Consider the following 17,224-nt stretch of genomic DNA (forward strand, 5'->3'; position numbering starts at 1 on the left):
ACCTATTCAACTTCCCTATATAGGATACCAGTCATTAAAGCATTCATGGAGGGCCTTAGGAGAATTATACCACCAAGAACACCACCTGTTCCTTCATGGAACCTAAATGTTGTCCTAACTAGACTTATGGGTCCACCTTTTGAACCCATGCACTCCTGCGACATACAGTTCCTAACCTGGAAGGTGGCATTTCTCATCGCCATTACTTCCCTAAGAAGAGTAAGCGAGATTCAGGCGTTTACTATACAGGAACCTTTTATACAACTACACAAAAATAAAGTCGTCCTAAGAACCAATCCTAAATTTTTGCCAAAGGTTATTTCACCGTTCCATCTAAATCAAACAGTGGAACTTCCAGTGTTCTTTCCACAGCCAGATACCGTAGCTGAAAGGGCACTACATACATTAGATGTCAAAAGAGCATTAATGTATTACATTGACAGAACAAAAAACATCAGAAAGACTAAACAACTCTTTATTGCATTTCAAAAACCTCACGCAGGAAACCCAATTTCAAAACAAGGTATAGCCAGATGGATAGTTAAATGCATCCAAATCTGCTACCTTAAAGCTAAACGACAGCTGCCCATTACACCAAGGGCACACTCAACCAGAAAGAAAGGTGCTACCATGGCCTTTCTAGGAAACATCCCAATGCAAGAAATATGTAAGGCAGCCACATGGTCTACGCCTCACACATTCACCAAGCACTACTGTGTAGACGTGTTATCCGCACAACAAGCCACCGTAGGTCAAGCCGTATTAAGGACATTATTTCAGACTACTTCCACTCCTACAGGCTGATCCACCGCTTTTGGGGAAATAACTGCTTACTAGTCTATGCAGAACATGCGTATCTACAGCGACAGATGCCATCGAACTGAAAATGTCACTTACCCAGTGTACATCTGTTCGTGGCATCAGTCGCAGTAGATTCGCATGTGCCCACCCGCCTCCCCGGGAGCCTGTAGCAGTTTGGAAGTTACCTTCAATTATTTATATATGTATCATCTCAACCTTAAATAGGTGCATACTTAGTCACTCCATTGCATGGGCACTATTACTACAATTCAACTCCTACCTCACCCTCTGCGGGGAAAAACAATCGAGGATAGAGTCGACGCCCATGCGCAATGGAGACAAAAGGAGGAGTCACTCGGTCCCGTGACTCGAAAGACTTCTTCGAAGAAAAACAACTTGTAACACTCCGGCCCAACACCAGATGGCGAGCTATTGCAGAACATGCGAATCTACTGCGACTGATGCCACGAACAGATGTACACTGGGTAAGTGACATTTTCATTACCACACCAGCTGGGTTTCTCAAGCTATTTTTGGATTACTGCAACAAAACCCAAATATACTCAAAACATTTAATGTAAAAGGGAAAGCCAACGACTTTGACTGCTACTGTAACAGCAGATACATGTTTGTCAATCATTGACATAAGAAAATGCATAATATCATCACTTATCTTCCTCCATAATTCTCCAGAAAACCTCTCACCCCCTTTTCTTTATTGCCTCCCGAGCCAGAAGCTCCTTTCATGTTTGGTGATATTCCATCCATCTAGTTGTCATCACAAACTGCTCTGCTAAATTCAGATATCTTAGTTTCCCAGAACATAAGATCCTTTGGCTTTCCCACCATAAAAACATCAGTTTCCATTGCCAGCCCATAGAATTTCTGCCACTGTTAGCAAAATAAAGCATCTGCCACTATTATCTACAACATGGGACCTATCAGGCTTCATACAAATCGTTACATTTATATTTCGGGCATCCAATGTTTATGACCCACAAAACATTTAGAGAGCTCTCATCCTTAGCTTTTTGCCAATTCACCAATGGCACTGTCTGTTTATCAACATTAAATATTACTTTTGTGTCTGCTAATATTTCACGACCTAAAATCAATTTCACCACCAATCAGTAAAAAAACTACAAAAGCAATGCTTGTTAATGCCTCATCCGCTCTTCTGGCCATCTCTCAGCATACCAACTCGCAGCCTAAAACAAGCCAAAGACGCACACTTTTGTGATATGTGATAATATCTGTACCTACCTCAGTAAAGTATCATCGAAAGACAATACAGTGATACCGTTAAAAGCCCAAACCTTCAGGTCTAATCTCAAGTTGACATTCAAATGTAGCCTATGATTCGGTAAAGCTGATCCTAATTATCTGAAAATCAGTCTTATGCAAAACTTTCTTCCCGCACTTCCTATACACTACTGTACACTACTCTACACACAAGATTTAAATGACCCATCAACATTTGAAACTTTGTCAGCTCAATTTTCTTAGATGGATCCCTCTCAGAAAATTATGTCAACGAAGACTCAACACTGTCTTTGACAACCAGCCTTCCATTTTTAATTGTATCTGGTTTAATACCAAAAAAATGTCATAACTTCACTTCGGCCCTCTATTTTGCCCCGTTTCAATCAAACAAGCCTCCTGCCCATACAAACAAGAATTCATCCAAACAGTAAGTAATCTGAATGACCCCTTCACACTGCAAATCCGTAAAGGCTAATTTTATGTCACAGTTTAGAAGTGCAGCTTCTATCCCGCATTGCCTTACCGAGTGCAAGTGCAGATTTCCCAGCATTCAGGAAGTACAACCCATAAAAGGCTACTCAAACAAATAGGAATATAAACATACAGAACTGTTCACTAGGTAAACATAACTGTTTATTGTGAGATACAATCCAACCTTTAAATTTACATGGTGGGCTCTTTAAAAACAGTGCCCTAAAAATGATAAGTAACTGTGGCAAATAGTTATATATTATAAAAGTTGATAAACATTTACCAGTTTTACAGATTCTAAAATAAAATTAGCAACCCTTTATACACTTTTGTTAGATAAACCACCCAAACAAAGGTTCATTGCATCCCCAGTTATGAATATTAATTTCAAGTTTGAATCAACTGAAAGACAATTAGTAGTAAAGCGTAATATTCCCAAAATTCATAATATTCACATATGTGCAGTTCATTTGAATTCTGTCATGAAGTGTATAAAAGTACAATGTGTCTAACTATGTTTGTAAGCCTAGTTCTGTGTGGTTAATGTAGCCCATATTATCACAAAGGCTAGCAAAGGAACACCTATGTCGTCCAGATGTGAAGGAGAGCACCTTGGGGCAGTCAAATATTCTACAAAATCAAACACATATAAATTAAATAGACAGACAGCAGTAAATCACCCCATTTTAGTCATTTGCCCTTTAGTAAACACTAAGTAAGAGTCTTACAACTATCCAATTGAACTTATACACAGTTGTCCGGGCAGTTTTAACCATTACCCCATCCACCATACCATATTCAACAGATGCATCCTCCACCCAAATGAAATCATTAACAGGCAAGCCTTTTGGCCCCAATAAATATTGAAATAATCTATGTATCCATTCCTTCCACTGCCAGTTGTGGCATCATTACGCTTTTCAAGACCAGTACTCAAAAGGACCTACAATCCACTCCTCACAATCTCCTTCTTTATTTTTTTCCCCTGACATCTTTGAGGTTTTGTTAACTCATTTGAAATGGTCAACCCACCTCCCCACTCTTTGACCTTGCTAACCTAAACGAAAACTCTCCTTGAAACCAAATTCCAAAGTGTGTGCTGCCTTCTGTCAGGATAACAGGCCAATCATCAGTTAACTAATGCTCAGCAATTGGCGTAGGAGCCCTTTATGGTAACTAGCAGGGGTGGCCCCTCCGCTATGGTGGAGGAGTGTCGCCCCACTGCTGAAAGGCAGCAGAAAAATAAAATGATAATACAACTATTGTATTATCATCTTATTTTTCACTTCCTCCTCTTAGGGCAGGGTGGGGCGATCCTCGTCTGCAGTGGGAGAAGGAGAAGTGTGCACTCTAAGTGCACATGTTGGTTTTGCTGGCCTTCCAAAGCCGGCCAAACAAACATGCACACTTAGAACTCTGCTTCCGGACTGTGTTGGACAGCCCAGGGGAAGAACGAGTGTAGGCTCCCATTCCCCAGCTGAGCAGCATTTCCGGCCGCTCAGACCAATCCAGATGCTTCTCTCATGCTGGGTAACAGCATGCAAGAAATGTCTGGATTGGGTGGGGAGAGAAGAAACAGAGAAGCACCAAGGCGGCGAGGAACACCAAGGTGGCATGCGGCTGGTAAGTGTTTTTTATATTATTCCAAAGACCCTCACGCGAACACCCTTCCCCCCCAACCTGCACAACCCCCTCACCCCCCCCCCACCCCACTGAGCGTTATTACAGCAGCTCAGCTGCTGCTGGTAACTAGTTGTTGGCCTCAGCCTCTAGTCTTTCCTTGTGCACCAAAAGCGAATTGTCTGGAATATTGAGCAAGATGTAAATTACACTCCATGAGCACAACTGTGCATAAGCCTATGGTAATCCCTAGTATAGTACCACCAGTTAAGGCACCATCATGCCTCACCTTGTGGCAAATGACACATCTCAAATCCGTTCACTCCAAACTGTGTGGCATGCCACTGAAAGGGTCACGGTTTACTCGAGAAATCACTCCCAGTGTGTATCGCTAGCACAGGTCGTCTATGAACAATCCACTGCTGCTACAATTCATTATTAACCTCAGCCCACTGTTTATCTGTGTTCAGCGCCCACCTGGGCCTACATTTCTCATCATACATCTACTGTGCAAACCCCCCAAAATCAAACTGAGATCTCCGTAGAACTCCATTGTCTATTGCCTCCAGATGTACAGGATTTCTGTGTGGAGGCTGTTCAGCACTCTGAAGGCCAACTCAAACCCACTCATAACCCCACCTCTTGGCCTCTTACCAACCCCCGGACTTGCTGGCACCGTGGACCGTTCCACCAGCTCGAAAAGTCTCTTAGGTGATCTCTCTTGATTTCTTCTCCCATGGGTAGCCATCCTGATCCCAGCAAGGTAACAGATACTCCAAAACGTGTCGCCAAATTGTAATGTCAAGTTCCTAACACTAGAAGCCATGTCATGATCATGTGTGCTGAGGCACAGCAGAGATAGGCGGATGTGTTTAATTGTATTTGTAAATGTATTTATATAGCGCTTCCTATTCATGACGAGCCGTCGAAGACATTGCACTGTTTAAAGCTCATAGAAATAACGGGGGAATTATTTAGTTGTGCATAAACTGCAGACAGCCCAGCTCATGATTAGGGATAAGTGACTGCCTCTGGCTGTTTCTCAGCGGCAGCTCATGCACTAACTTGAGCGTGCACGCACTTCTTCAAATCAGTTACACAGCGCACACGTTTAAGATACTGCTCCAGGCAAGCTGTAATGTTCCCGACACATCGCGACAGGAAAACGTTGTCTTTGGTCATCAACACATCGAAGTAATCCCCTGTAAGGGGCTGCCATGATCCACTTACAATGGAGTACGCACCCGTTAAAACCAAGTGGTTCCTTTTTTTAATTCGAAACCTCTATGATACGCCCATGTACAATTCGAGATAAATTCCACCAAAAAAGCTTCCCTCCAAACTCGATAAAGAATTGTTGGCTAGGTATTTGGCATTAGAAAATTTGACAGTGTATGTGTAAGAAAAAAATCAGGTTTTGTGTTAGGCGCGGCGAAGCGGAGAGGTCTGTAACTGCAGTGCTTTGGGGCAGAGTGAGAAGGAATAGCCAGGTACTGAGAATGGAAGGAGTGGGAAAGGCTTGTTACATTACAAGGAGTGTGAGAGGAAAGGAGACCTGAACAATATTTCGGAAACATACTTATGCAAAAATCATGGCAAATCCAGTGCATAATTTGTGAAAAACATAAGGACCAAGGACTAAAATGTTGTTCAGAAGCCAGGTGCTGGCGCTATAAATGGGCTGGGTGCTTGCATAATCTTGGTTCCACCTCAACCTCTTTGTACCACCCCAGACACTCTTTATCTTAACCTTGTGTGTTCTTTTCCATCCCTGCCTTTTCTCTGTCTTTCTTTTATTGATTTTCAACCCTTTAGCACTGGTCCCCTAAAATGAGTGCTGATGGGCCCCACATCCAACCACGGCTCAAATTAAGCACCTAGCAAACCAATTAACACAATTTTCACGCTTGTGTGTTGAGGAATGGAACAATCAGTGTTTTCCCCATAGATAATTTGATCACATGAACAGAATGTGGAGCAACCCGATTTCATTATAGTGTGACTCCATTTCACAAATGTATGATTGATTCATGTTTAGAAATGGTACCAAAATCAATTTCTTCTTGGTGCACAAGAGTTTCTGAAATATGATGAACTGTCCTTGCTTAATTTCTCACAAAATTAGCTGTACAATTGTCCATCTTTCTTTTACGTTTCTAGATAATCCCATGTCACCAAGGTCTAGATTGGCGGCCTCTGGGTTTTTCTTTACTGTAGTCCATTCCGGGACTTGTAAGACTTTTTTAACTTCGAGTACTGCAATTGAGCAGGCACACCTAAAAACAATAATTTGTAAAAGAGAGCCATGGCATAGGACATTGAGGGCCAGATTTATTCTTTTTCACATAAAACTGCGTTAGCGCAGTTTTGCGTGAAAAAGTAAAGCACCCGTTAGTGCCATTCCAAGACCTCAGCCGGGCGCCATGTTTATGGAATGGTGCTAGCTGGAGCTAATGCTCTGTTAGCGTCCTTTGAAATAACGCTAACAGGGTGGGGGAGGCGTAGCGGAAACTGAGGCTTGTATGCCGAATTATGGCGCTACACTGTTTAGAGGCAGAAAAATGCCTATAAGCAGTGTAGCGCCATTTTTTGGCGCACAACCCCCATGGGCATGGCTATGGTCTTAGTAAAGGCAGGAGCCATGCCCACCACCCCAATGGCCATGCCCAGGCCACTGGGGCCAGCGCTGTGCAGGGGGCCCCAAGTCAGGGCCCCCGAGCAGGAAAAAAAAAAAAATTACTTACCGGGACTTGTGGTGTCCCTCTGGTGTGGGTAGGTGGGTGGGGTGCCCCTGGGGCCAGGGAAGGGCACCTGTGGGCACTTTCTATGGTCTCTGGCCACGGAAATATGCCTAAAGGTCCCCTTACACCTGCCCATACCCAGGCGTTAAATAATGGCGCTAAGCAAGCTTAGCGCTATTATTTAAGGCCCCCATCGCCCCGTGTTGGATTTCAGCACAGGGGAATAAATATGGCACAAAGGCCAAATCGTCCTTCTCTGGACAGGAACACCTACCTTGCATCTCATTGACACAAGGTAGGTTTTCAAATCCAGAAAACGACAATAACTTCATATCTTTGGCTCTAGAGGGGTCTAGCGCCAAAATATAAATATGGAGTTAGCTTTGTGCTGAATTAGCGTAAAAAAATGACCGTAATTCAGCACAAACCGACTATAAAATGGGCCTGAGTTGGCTAGTGAGTTTTGCACCAGCGTCAAGTTTGCGAATCATTTATTGAGTGGTCATCACATGTATTGATGATTTGAGTGGTCAGCTATGTTTGCATTAAAGGCCTAGCGGTTATGGTAGTCATTACCTGGATTTATTAACTCAGAAGCCACCCCACTACTTTAAAGTGTTCGCATCTGATTTACAAAGAGTAAGATTTTCACCACCCTCTCTCCATACTGTTGGGAGATGGTCCTCTCGCAAGTTTTTAGCTCTTTAAATAAAATCCAACAATTAGGCTCGAACGGGGGTCGAACCCGTGATCTTCGGTTTACGAGACCGACGCCTTACCACTTGGCCACCGAGCCACCGTGAAAGGCGGGCCTCCCGAGCTGTATATGATGACGCAATTTCCGGATTCAAACGGTGTCGTCTGCTTGCATTTTATTTAATTGTTTCTCTTGATCTGTTGATGGCTTTCAGGAGATTTTTACTAACTGTTTTTCTCAAAGTTTGTGCACCGCAGACTGTACAATTGCTTTTATAATTGGGTGTCCGGTCTTTTTCAGCATTACGTGCGGTCGAAATAATTATTCTTTGAAAGCCTGTCTTTCTAAAACCGTCTTCGCTTTCTAAGTGGAGACACAAGCTGGAAGCGGTTTGTCATGGGCTGACTCGGAAAAGAAGAGAAGAGGATGTGTTTGAGCAAAGTAGTATTAAAAACAAAAATAATCTCTGCAATTGTCCTTGTTGAAACTAAGGCGATGCTTTATCGCACATGTAACGACACGGATATATCTAGGTATCGGGCCTGCTTGGTCCCCCAAGGGAAAGAGTTCTGAAGCCCAATAGACATAAGCTTCAAACTCTCATTTCTAGCTCGTCATTGCATATCAGAACACGTGTGGCTTATTTAATAATAAACATTACCCTTCTCCACGTGTAATATAAATAGTGCTCGTGTAAATCACCCCAATACCCTGGGTCGAGATCCCGGTGTATAAAAAGTGCAAAATATATATATTGTCTGCTAAATCTACCACTTCACGTTCTGTAAATCCTAAGAAGTGGATTTTAATCCGTAAAAAGGCTTCGATCTATTCGTTCAAGGGACCTCAAAACAACTGGAAAACGTTTGCAAACAGACCTACAGGTAGGTCTAGGCTATGGCAGCACAGTTGTCAAACATGCCTCTTGCAACAATATCCTTAAAGTGGGCTTTGAGTCCTTTCCGTTCAGCCATACCCTTACATTGAGCGTTTGGCTTGACACTCTGTCAATGACATATTTGCTAAGCTCAGTGAAGTATTCACATCTCACCCAATGATATAGGTGGTTCCGGTGCATCCTTCTGTCTCTACATCCAGAGCAATATTTCTCATTGAGCTGTGTCACTCTTACTCAATTCAAGGGGGCGCAAGGGTGACGCAAGTGAGTCAGATTTGTCAAGCCACGCCAAGGCCACCTTGTGTTGCTCTGCATGGCTTGATAAATCTAGAGTAACGCAATGCAGTGCAAATTGCTGTGTTGCGTTACTCTGTCCCAGGGAGTCATTCTATGAATGGAGAGTGGGTGTCTCCACGGATCCACCCACAGATGTTTGCGCATTCCCAGATTTACCATTACTGGTAGACCTGGGAATGCATCGAAAGGCTACTTCTCCCTAAGTGAGGCATAACGTGGAGAAAAATCTTTATATAGAGGAAAATGCTTCTGAGAATTGTTTGTGTGCAGGAAGGTATGCCTTCCTGCATAAAAGCAGTCCTGCCTGCAACGCAAGCACTCAGGCACTACAGCACAAGGGTACTTGCATTGGGGCCAGGCAGCCAAAAGGGTGCCAGTGCAAGGAAAGGAATGCATTGTATAATGTAAAATAGGGTAAAATTCCTGCCCGTTCCCTTTCACACAGCAGTGTAGCTTGCTGCGCTGCTTGAAACTTTGATAAATATGCCCTCCCCAGTGCTTGTATTGGACCGCAAGGGAGACTACTTTAGAAATGTAGCTCTCTGCCCACTTCTGCTGGCTTCCTCTGTGGGTCTTACTCTAATATGTTAACGATGCATGTACATTAAACCACCCCTATTGGCTCTGCCAGTGCTTGTTTATAAATACATCAGGTTAGCTTAGCGGCTCTACTCTCTCTGCAAACTAACTAGCAGCTGCCTGGCTTGCTTAAAGGCTTTTGTCATGATTAGAAGTATTATCCTTCAACACTCCATCTATTACAAATGACAGACACCACAAGCTTCTTGACAAGGTAAGAGACAAAGACAGTGATATGACAGAAACAAATTGAAAATGATTTTGAGTTCCCAAGAAAAATGGATAAAAATATGTGCAGTGTTAGAAAACACATTTTAGTAGTAGTTTGCTTTATTTTCTTTGTGGTATGAGGTCATCCCTAGATAGAAGTAAATTTAATGAAAATAATACAAAAGAAATGTTAAAGGAAGCACCTCTTTTGATTGTTCACCCTCACATTTTTGGACCAATGCAGCTGTTTTTAAGTCAAGCCTAGGTGCAGTACCTCTTATATACTTTTAAGTGTACTACTTCTGTGGGCTTCCAGCTATTTCATTTGTTAGTTTCAGTGTTATTTAAAAAGCCTTGCTTGCTAGTCATCAGTCATGCCTCTTTGACCCTTCTGTGTGGGAGCAGAGACCAACAACTGTATAATAGCTTTGTCCTGTTTATCTAGTCTGTAGGGGACTTTTTAAACTTTATTTCTTGCTCCTATCCAGGAAAGCTTCCCTTTTCATTTGCAGAGCATTATTGGTCTGAGCTTAGCTGTAAACAAGGCAATAAATCAGGCTGTTATCTTTGTCACATTTAGGGGGTCATTCTGACCCTGGCGGTCCAAGACCGACAGGGCCACGGATGACGGAAGCACCGCCAACAGGCTGGCGGTGCTTCCCTGCCCATTCTGACCGCGTCGGTAAAGCCGCGGTCGGAAAACCGGGGCCGGCGGTTTCCCGCCGTTTTTGCCCCGGCTGGGCGAATCCGCCATGGGGATTCTGACCCCCTTCCCGCCAGCCTCTTTCTGGCGGTTTTCACCGCCAGGAAGAGGCTGGCGGGAACGGGTGTCCCAGCCTGCTTTTCACTGTCTGCCTAGCAGACAGTGAAAAGCGCGACGGGTGCAACTGCACCCGTCGCACACCTGCAACACCGCCGGCTCCATTAGGAGCCGGCTTCAGTGTTGAAGGCCGCCTTCCCGCTGGGCCGGCGGGCGCTAACAATGCTAGCGCCTGCCGGCCCAGCGGGAAGGTCCGAATGGCCCCAGCGGTCTTTCGACTGCGGAGCAGCCATATGGCGGTTCCCGCCAGGCGGGCGGCGACCGCCGCCCGCCGGGGTCAGAATGACCCCCTTAGTCTCTGTGGGCTCTTTGCACCTTCTCTCAGCTGCCTGACTCCCACCCTTCCTTGGCTTGGATTTTCTTTACCAACTCTACCAGAGCTCCCCAATCCTTAGAGTCAGTGCCCACTTCTGCTACCCAATCCTTAGAGTCAGTGGCCACTTCTGCTACAAACTGGGATCCCACTCGCAGCTCCATCAGTGCACCTCAGTTCACACACTCCAAACCCTCAGCTGTGCCAGTGCCAGGAACCCCACACATGCTGCCAGACAGAGCACCTCACTTCTTCCAGTCAGTACTTTCTGCTGCTCCAGTACTGGGACCTTGGGCACAGCTCCATCAGTGCACCTCAATTCACACAGTCCAAGCCCTCATCTGTGCCGGTGGCAGGAACCCCACACACCCTTCCTGCCAGAGCACCTCAGTTCTTCCAGTCAGTACACGCTGCTGCTCCAGTCCTGGGACCTCAGGCGCAGCTCTGTCAGTGCACCTCAATTTACACACTTCAAGCCCTCAGCCTTGTCATGCCAGTGCCAGGAGCCCCACACACACTGTCTGTCAGAGCACCCCAGTTCTTACAGTCAGTACACTCTGCACTTCAGTTCACTCACTCCAAGCCCTCAGCTGTGCCAGTGCCAGAAACCCACACGCTGTCTGCCAGAGCACCCCAGTTCTTACAGTCAGTACACTCTGCACTTCAGTTCACTCACTCCAAGCCCTTAGCTGTGCCAGTGCCAGAAACCCACACGCTGTCTGCCAGAGCACCTCAGTTCTTACAGTCATTACACTCTGCTGTTCCAGTACTTGGACCTCGCACACATCTCAATCAGTGCACCTCAGTTCACACACTCCAAGCCATTCAGCCATGCCAGAACCCCTACACGCTGTCTGCCAGAGCACCTCAGTTCTTAAAGTGAGTACACACAGATGTTCCAGTACTGGGACCTTGGGCACAGCTCAATCAGTGCATCTCAATTCACAAACGCCAAGCCCTCAGCCGTACCCATGCCAGAACCCCACACACGCTGTCTGCCAGAGCACCTCAGTCCCTAAAGTCAGTACACTCTGCTGTTCCAGTACAGGGACCTCAGGCGCAGCTCCATCAGTGCACCTTACTTCTACTCCAGGGCGGTCACTTCCTTTCCCATACTACGACCTCGCTCACGTACAGTTCCATTACAGCAGCTCATTTCTAATATTCAGTCTCACTGCCAAGCCAATACTGGACCCAAAAGAGCAAAACACAGCTCAGCCAGTGCACGTCAAGTGTAACATCCAATGACACTGTTGATGGAAACCATCACAGCTCTGCCAACAGCCACTGATTCTAACTTTCAGTGCACATTTCTTCTGAGTACTAAGGCTCACACACACACCCTTCAGGACTCCTCGCTGCTGCGGTTAAGAGGCAATGCCACTCCCATGCTGGGTGCACCCGCAGCTTCCCCAGGGCACCTCCAGTCTAACACTCGGCAACACTGGCACGCCAATACTAGGTTCAATACCTAGCTCCATTTACATACCTCACTTCTGGACTTGTGTACTATCCCAGTACTACAGTCCACATACAATTCTGTCAATGCACCTCAACCCTAACCTGCAGCTCCCAATTATTCCAATACCAAGAATTACATGGTGCCCTGTGTCTCATTCCTCACCTGCTGCCTTTCTGTTATTCAGCACTGGGCCGGGACACAGCTCTGTCTATACCACCAATCCTGATCTGAAGCCCCCCAATATTGCTGTATTGGGGTTCACATACAACTCTGCTAATGCACCTCCTGAGAAATGGAGTGCTGTGTAATTCCTGGTATTGGAATAATTGGGGGCTGCGGCTTAGGGCAGAGGTGCATTGACAGATTTGTATGTGGACTGCAGTACTGGAATCGTGATCTTGATGAGAAAGTCTTCCTTCTCGTCTGCTGGCAGTTTTTCTCTTCCCAGATCCTTCCAAACATGGGGTAGAACGTGTCTACTGATGTTTCAATGTCTGCCTTCAGTGCCTCTGCAAGAGTGTTGTCAGGTCCTGCTGCCTTCCCATTTCTCAGATGTTTAATGGCTAGTTGTATTTCTTCCTTGGGTAGTCTGCTGAAGTAGATTGGCAAATCCTTGCCAGCTGGCTGTATTTCTGGTGGAGACTGCAGCACGGGCTGGTTCAACAGTTCTTCGAAGTGCTCCACCCATCTTTGCTGTTGGCCTTTATTACCCATGATTGTCTTTCCAGCTTTGTCTTTAACAGGCCTTTCTAGCTCGCTGTATCTGCTGGACAGTTTCTTTATTATGATGTCGAGTTTTTTCAAGTTTTCATTGCTTGCTGCTTCCTGGGCTTATGTGGCAAGACCATCGATGAATCTTCGCCTGTCTGCTCTTAAGCTTCTCTTTGGTTCCTGGTTGGTTGTGGTGTATTCTCATTCAGCTTTTGCTTTTTCTGCTCTCATTCGGTTGGTGTTGACTGCAGATTTCTTCTCCCTTCTCTCTTGGATTTTACAGAGTCTTGTGGAGATCTATTCTTTATGCTGGTGTTTCCTGGGGTCCAGTATCTCCAGGTTGATGTCACAGTTTCTTCGATCTTCTACCACTGACTTTCTAGTGGGTCTCTGTCATCCTCTAGTTCTTGAATGACTTAAAACTTGGTACTGAGGATGCCGGAGTATATTTATCTGCATTTTTGAGAGGGTGATGTAATCACTGGAGGTTGTTTGTTGGTTCTACGCCACTCCTACTCTGGCAGGATAGTCCATCCTTCCAACTGATAGTCCCTCTTTGCCTCACATTGTGGGAGGAATACACAAAGGCCAACTGTTCCTGGCACTCAGGACACAGGCTGCGGCCACCAAATGGCTAAGATAAGAAAATGCAACTTTCTAAAAGTGGCATTTTCAGAACCGTGACTTAAAATCTGACTTTACCATTAAAGAGGATTTTAAATTACAATTAATTTCAGATCAAACGTGATATTTCTACCTGTTCTCAAAGAAATGTTATCACTTATTAAATGTAATATGGTAAACTATTGTTATCCTGTGGAAGAGGTAGGCCTTGTAGTAGTGGAAAGCAAATTTAAGAGTTTTTCACTGCCAGGAGTGAAACTTAAACGTACATGTCCAACTTTTTAAATACACTGCACCCTGTCCAAATGGCTGTTAAGGACCTTTCTTAAGAGTGACCTATTTGTTAAAAAGGAAGGCTTAGACTTGGAGAATGGTTATTTTGCAAAGGCAAATTGTCAGTTTAAAACAGTACACAGGCCGCAATGGAAAGATCGAGACATCTTTTGAAGGGATACTTAAGGAGGTGGCACAGAAAGTGCTGCAGACCCACTGGTGGCATTTAATTTACATGCCCCGGGTACATGTATTACATTAATTACCACTTATAAGTATGTTAAATATGCCAGTTGGGTGTAAACCAATTTTAACATGTTTAGGGGCGAGAGCACACTCACTTAACACTGGTTAGCTGTGGTTAAGAGCACAGATTCCTAAGGCCAACAAAAACTAATACGAGAGGTGATGGCAAAAAGGAGGGCCAGGTCCAACAATTTCCATACATGTGATCACTTGGGATTTTAGAAAAAATATATCAGGGAGACATTTATATCCCTACTGGCTTGTGTTTATGTGTGGTATTTTTCAATTGGGAGAAAGCAGAAATAAAACCATTAAAATGTAGGGAATATCTCCCACTAAATCTGGAGTATTGGTATGCATATGTGTTGAGTTACCGCCACTGTACTGTGCAGCGGACTGGCAAAATTAAAAAGGCCTAATGGTTGGAAAGGCTGCCTCCTGCCCAACACCCATCAGGCTGATAAGTAAGGGGCTCATACAAAGTATTTTCTCCAGCTGATGCTTTCCATCATGCCTATAGCATCAGATGCTGCTCTGCTGCTAGCAAAATAAATCCCAATCCTCACTGCTCTGTTACATCAAAAGCCCATACAAATACTGACCAATACCCTGCAAAGGAGCCCTCGCACAGGAAAAACCCTCCCACTGAAAAAACACAAATATTATGATGGCCAGAAAGTTCTGAATAAACTCTCTAGCCTCCAGAGGCAATCCTGTGCCATGAATCCTAGACTAAACCCACTTAGGGCCCCGCCCTTTTGGCTCATAACCAGTTTGGAGACCTACTGACCCAGTACATGGTATCATTCCCCCCAAAAAGTCCAGGGGAAGATCTTGCATGATCATCACTCCCCATGAGCGACCATGTGACAGAACAGCACATTAACCACTGACCAGTGATGTAGCCTAATTTATTACCTATTATTTCTTTCCTTAAGTGTTCTTAGATCTAAACTCCAAAAACCAAAGCTCACACACACACTGTACCTATTCTTAACTAGTTACTGAAGACCTCAAGAAGTCAGGTGCTTTACAAAAATTCTTGTTTCTGCTTGGTTAGCGGTACATCTTATAAATGAATGTTCCGCTATCCGTAATGTCAAGGTGCCCTTAGCCAGACCCACAACACAACCTGCAACAATGAAAAAGGCATAATTAGCAACACAACTTTAACACAATGAAAGCCTTTGCAGACTCCTATCCCAACTGCTCTGTGTATCTCTCAAACAATCTGATCTCTGCTTGCCTGTTGCCCTTATGCCATCCGTAGAAAAACCTAACCTATTGGCTTTTGTCAGCACCACACACCTGAAAGATGAATCTCAAATTCCTCTGTGGAAAACCCAACCTTGTTAGTGCTGTGCACAAAATGTGCAAACTTGTTATTGAAGCAGTAAACTCCCATCTTCCCATCTGCCATCTAGATGTTAATAATAATAATAATAATAATAATAATAATAATAATAATAATAATAATAATAATAATAATAATAATAATTGCCACACCAGCGGGGTTTCTCAAGCTATTTTTGGATTACTGCAACAAAACCCAAGTATACTCAAAACATTTAATGTAAAAGGGAAAGCCAACGACTTTGACTGCTACTGTAACAGCAGATACATTTTTGTCAATCATTGACATAAGAAAATGCATAATATCATCACTTATCTTCCTCCATAATTCTCCAGAAAACCTCTCACCCCCTTTTCTTTATTGCCTCCCAAGGCAGAAGCTCCTTTCATGTTTGGTGATATTCCATCCATTTAGTTGTCATCACAAACTGCTCTGCTAAATTCAGATATCTTGGTTTCCCAGAACATAAGATCCTTTGGCTTCCCCCCCTTAAAAACATCAGTTTCCATTGCCAGCCCATAGGATTTCTGCCACTGTAAGCAAAATAAAGCATCTGCCACTATTATCTACAACATGGGACCTATCAGGCTTCATACAAATCGTTACATTTACATTTCGGGCATCCAATGTTTATGACCCACAAAACATTTAGAGAGCTCTCATCCTTAGCTTTTTGCCAATTCACTAATGGCACTATCTGGTTAGCAACATTAAATATTACTTTTGTATCTGCAAATATTTCACGACCTAAAATCAATTTCACCACCAATCAGTAAAAAAAACTACAAAAGCAATGCTTGTTAATGCCTCATCCGCTCTTCTGGCCATCTCTCAGTATACCAACTCGCAGCCTAAAACAAGCCAAAGACGCACACTTTTGTGATATCTGATAATATCTGTACCTACCTCAGTAAAGTATCATCGAAAGACAATACAGTGATACCGTTAAAAGCCCAAACCTTCAGGTCTGATCTCAAATTGACATTCAAATGTAGCCTATGATTCGGTAAAGCTGATCCTAATTATATGAAAATCAGTATTATGCAAAACGTTCTTCCCGCACTTCCTACTCTGTACACTACTCTACACACAAGATTTAAATGACCCATCAACATTTGAAACTTTGTCAGCTCAATTTTCTTTGATGGATCTCTCTCAGACAATCATGTCAACAAAGACTCAACACTGTCTTTGACAACCAGCCTTCCATTTTTAATTGTATCTGGTTTAATACCAAAAAAATGCCATAACTACACTTCGGCCCTCTATTTAGCCCCGTTTCAATCAAACAAGCCTCCTGCCCATACAAACAAGAATTCATCCAAACAGTAAGTAATCTGAATGACCCCTTCACACTGCAAATCCGTAAAAAACAATTTTATGTCACAGTTTAGAAGTGCAGCTTCTATCACGCATTGCCTTACCGAGTGCAAGTGCAGATTTCCCAGCTTTCAGGAAGTACAACCCATAAAAGGCTACTCAAACAAATAGGAATATAAACCTACAGAACTGTACACTAGGTAAACATAACTGGTTATTGTGAGATACAATCCAACCGTTAAATTTACATGGTGGGCTCTTTAAAAACAGTGCCCTAAAAATTATAAGTAACTGTGACAAATAGTTATATATCATAAAAGTTGATAAACATTTACCAGTTTTACAGATTCTAAAATAAAATTAGTAACCCTTTATACTCTTTTGTTAGATAAACCACCTAAACAAAGGTTCATTGCATCCACAGTTATGAATATTAATTTCAAGTTTGAATCAACTGAAAGACCATTAGTAGTAAAGCGTAATATTCCCAAAATTCATAATATTCACATCTGTGCAGTTCATTT

The 17,224-nt window shown here is 43.8% G+C and overlaps 1 non-coding gene across 1 annotated transcript; it reads right to left on the reverse strand.

Moving 5' to 3' along the window:
• Positions 1–7,620: 7,620 nt before the first annotated feature.
• TRNAT-CGU (transfer RNA threonine (anticodon CGU)) lies at positions 7,621–7,692 on the reverse strand. The gene has a single exon. It is a non-coding gene; the product is annotated as a tRNA-Thr (tRNA).
• Positions 7,693–17,224: the final 9,532 nt, after the last annotated feature.

Source organism: Pleurodeles waltl, chromosome 10 (genome assembly GCF_031143425.1).
Source record: "Pleurodeles waltl isolate 20211129_DDA chromosome 10, aPleWal1.hap1.20221129, whole genome shotgun sequence".
Lineage (NCBI taxonomy): Eukaryota > Metazoa > Chordata > Amphibia > Caudata > Salamandridae > Pleurodeles > Pleurodeles waltl.